Source organism: Phyllobates terribilis, unplaced genomic scaffold (genome assembly GCF_046119375.1).
Source record: "Phyllobates terribilis strain yellow unplaced genomic scaffold, ASM4611937v1 Scaffold_2__4_contigs__length_985480577, whole genome shotgun sequence".
In the NCBI taxonomy this organism is placed as follows: Eukaryota; Metazoa; Chordata; class Amphibia; order Anura; family Dendrobatidae; genus Phyllobates; species Phyllobates terribilis.
In genome coordinates this window covers 684,761,122-684,765,465 of record NW_027362762.1, presented here as the reverse complement: position 1 = coordinate 684,765,465, position 4,344 = coordinate 684,761,122, and positions in this window count along the sequence as shown.

Sequence of the window (4,344 nt, the reverse complement as noted above, 5' to 3'; positions counted from 1 at the left end):
CCTTTCATTAAACTACCCTGTGCTAAGACACTCGCTAAGGCTTTTGTCAAGGAAATTGTCAGACTCCATGGCGTTCCCACCGACATTGTTTCTGATAGGGGACCTCAGTTTGTGGCTCGTTTTTGGCGTGCCTTTTGTGACAGGTTGGGAGTTCATTTGTCATTTTCATCTGGGTATCATCCTGAGTCTAATGGACAGACAGAAAGAAAGAACCAGGATGTTGAGCAGTTTTTGCGTTGTTTTGTGGCAGACAATCAAGAGGGGTGGTCTGAGTTTCTGCCACTTGCTGAATTTGCTCTTAACAACCATACATCCTCTTCTGCTGGGTGTTCTCCGTTTTTTTGTTGTACTGGGAGACATCCGTCGTTTGGTTCGTTCTCCAAATTGGTGTCGGCTGTGCCGGAGGAGGAGAATTTTTCCGGTGATTTGGAGAGAGTTTGGACTGATGTACGTTGTAACCTTCAAGAGGCTAACAAAAAGTCTAAGAAGTATTTTAACAGGAAACGTCAAGAGGTTTTGTTTACTGTTCGTGACATGGTTTGGTTGTCCTCAAAGAATCTGCGGTTGAGGATTCCTTCTAAGAAATTGGGTCCGAAGTTTGTGGGACCATTTAAGGTGCTTCAGGTGGTTAACCAGTCTGCTGTTAGGTTGGAGGTTCCCTCCTCCTGGAAGATTAATCCGGTGTTTCATGTTTCCTTGAGGAAAAAAGCTGATGTATCGGATAGGGATGCCACTGTCACAGTTCCTCCGGTGGGGGAAGACGGTGAATATGAAATTTCTCGTATCCTGAATTCCAGAAGGCATAGAGGGAGATTGCAGTATCTCGTCGCTTGGAAAGGTTTCGGTCCTGAGGATAACTCCTGGGTAAGGGCAGATGATGTCTCTGCTCCTAGACTTATCAGAGCGTTTCACAGGAGGTTTCGTGATAGGCCTGGGCCTGGAGGATCCGGAGGATCCTCGTAGAAGAGGACCCTCCTGTTAGTTTTTTTTCTATTTTTTGGTCACGTGACCTGCTGCCTATTTATTCCAGCTCCGCCCTTCTGGCTTTGCAGGACTTCAGTGTTTCTTTGACTCTTAATCTATCCAGGTGCTTTGTACCTATCTCTATAGTTTGCTTGGTCCTTGGACCTCTAATTATTTTTGTCTGTTTGTCTTTTTGCTCCACTACAACTTCTGCTAGGAGGTGTCCAATTTTGTCCCAGTCCTTAGTGCTTTTAGGGACCCCTCCCTTATATCTATAGGTCTGCGTTCAGACTAGCTGAGGACGAAGGCGGGTCTGTTCACAAGGAACAGGTTGCCCGCTGCATCGTAGGGTATCAGCTTAGTCCTATTGTAGGGACAGTTTTCCTATCTTTCCTTAGTTCTTGTAGCAGATCATAACAGCCATAGCCTTAGATATCAGGGCTAATATTCTTTTTGCTCTTAATCCTGATTATTTGCTTGAAAAGCAATATAATACAGAATTTTTACTGCTCCATTTGCTTGTTAGCAGCATACAGCCAGATTTGTTTGATTTTATTCACATTGTTGTATTGTGGAAGCAGAGAAGAATCATCAGACATGTACCATGCCTAGCCCATGTACTCAACCTAGTGGTTCAACCGTTTCTCAAAACCTACCCAGATCTCCCTGAGCTGCTTGTGAAAGTACGCCGCGTGTGTGCCCATTTCAGGAAGTCACTTACAGCTTCCGCCGCCCTTGCCGTGCTTCAGCAGTGTTTGCAGCTTCTTGCTCACCGACTGGTGTGCGATGTCAACATGCGTTGAAACTCAATGTAGCTTATGTTGGTAAAGATTTGTGGGCAGCAGAGGGCAGTTGTTGAGTACCAACGTCAACAAGCCCAGCGGTATTCAGGTCAGCCTCCACACATAAGAGCTGATGAGTGGGCATGGATGTCTGACATCTGTGCCGTCCTCCAAAACTTTGAGGACTCCACCAAGATAGTGAGCGGCGATGACCCCATAATTAGCGCTACCCTCCCTCTTCTCTGATTACTGAAACCCTCGCTGCTCACAATTAAAGAGGGGGCATTGCAGGGGGAGCACGATGAGATGGAGCAAGGAACTATACAGGTTGATGCCCAGCCTCATCTCATCTCAACGCGGATTGGGTGATAATGAGGAGGAAGAGGAGGAAGAGGAAGAACAGGAGCTGTTTTCTAGCACTACAGACGGTACTACCCACACAACAGTCATACCATTTGTTCAGCGTGGATGGCCTGAGGAGAGGGAGAATGAGGAGGAGGACTAGGAGGAGGAGGAGGAGAGCATGCGCATGTCGTCCTCTTGGTTAGGACATGGGAAGTCTTGGCTGTTGGCAGTCTGGCACACATGGCTCATTTTATGTTCCGCTGCCTTTCCCGTGACCCTCGTGTTGTAAGCATTTTGGGCAACAGTAATTACTGGTTGGTCACACTTCTAGACACGCTACTAGGAGAACTTTCTATTTCCTTCCCGTGTTGGAGAGGTTTAATAAAATGTTGCAGTACCAGAAGGCTCTTGTTGAAGAATTATTAAAAAAATTCCCATCTGAAAACGCTGGTGGCAAAGGTCACAGTTTGTTGGACAACCAAGGAGTACAGGCGAGGGAGACACAAATACGATGCAGCAGAGGCAGGGGAGCACTGTCAAAGTTGTGGGACAGTTTTCTCAGACCCTCCCATCGCACAGGCCCTAATGCGCGGGGTACTTTGACAAGGAGGGAAAAGTTTTGGAAGTCCTCTGTGATTCCTCTGTGCCTTACAACTATTGGGTACCCAAGCTGTACATGTGGCATGAACTGGCTCTCTACGTCTTGGGGCTCCTGGCCTGTCCTGCTGCTAGCGTTTTGCCAGAGCGGATTTTTAGTGCCACCGTGGGTATTATAACTGATAGGCGCATCCACCTGTCAACTGAAAATGCTGACAGGATGACTCTTATGAAAATGAACAAGGGCTGGTTTGGGCCAGACTTCTCAACACCACCGGATGATAGCAACGGAGCATAAAGTCAAATCCAGTGTTTTTTTGGGGGGGTCTGTTCCCATGCACCTCTTCACACCCAGACATGGATATACGCTTCCTGATTTTGTTATTTTATGTCACCATCCTCGTTCTCCTTCTCCTCATCCTCCACCAACATATCAACAGGGTGGCCATCGTACAACACCCACATAATTTTTTTAAGGGTTTATGAGGCTTACCTCTAACATTCTGTAATTTTTGGCAGCCCTTGCAGTCACTGCATAGGCATTACCACTATAGGAGCCCCACTCATTAATAATGGGAACAATTATTTTGGCAACACTTGCATGGGCATTACCAGTATAGGAGACACACTCATTTATAATGGGATTTTTTTTTTTATTGAGGCCCTCCTCTATGTCTCTTCAAAGGGTTATTGGGGTGCGTTCAAATTTTTGGCACCCCTTGCAGTCACTGCATATGCAATAACAGTATAGGAGACCCACTCCTTAATAATGGGAACAGCAAAGCATATCCAGCTAATGGCCCTCTAACAATGGTGAGGGACGACTGCTGACCCTCTGACAATAGTAAGGGCCGTCAGATGGCCTTGTAAAAATAGGCTTTGTGATTTTCAGAGTCCCTCCTTCATAAATGAAACAGGATGTATCTGATCATGTCTCACACACCACATGGCCAGATAAGGTAGCAAAATGTTAAAATTACATGATTGTATTTTTCACCATTGAAAGCAATGCAAAAGTTCAAAAACACATCAAAAACACTACGTGTGAACATAGCCCAAGGTGTGGAGGAGCATGTTTGTTTTTGGTTATTTATTTTGCTTTATATACAAGTCATTACCCTGGAAAGAATGTTCCTTAACATTTTTTCCAGGATAATCCATTGTTTAGCAAACCCAAATAATAAAGATAGCATAAAAAGGGTGCAAAATCCATAATGATTTTGGTCCCAACTTTTCTTGAAAAAAAGGCTAAAAATAAATGAGGACTCAGGACATTTAAGTTTCACATTTTAAACTTATTCTGTCTGTTTTAGCGCCAAAAATGAATAAAGTGTTTGTTAAGATGCAATATACTATATGTCATAGCATAGGAAGAATCCCTGTTGCATATGTGTGATTATCTGACATTTACTGGGCCTCCAGTGATACCAGTTTGGATTGCTCACACAAGGGCAGTGCTCACGTTTTACAGTCAGTCCCTGCCTAGCTGTAACAATTAATTTATACATAAGGCTGGGAGGTAACTGTTGACGGCACAAACATTTACTTATGAAACAGTAAAACACCGCTAAGATTAAGCACATGTTTGATATACAGGAATGACCTTGCACAACCATAACAGGAGAGATTTGACTATTTACTTGCTGCCAGCACTCTG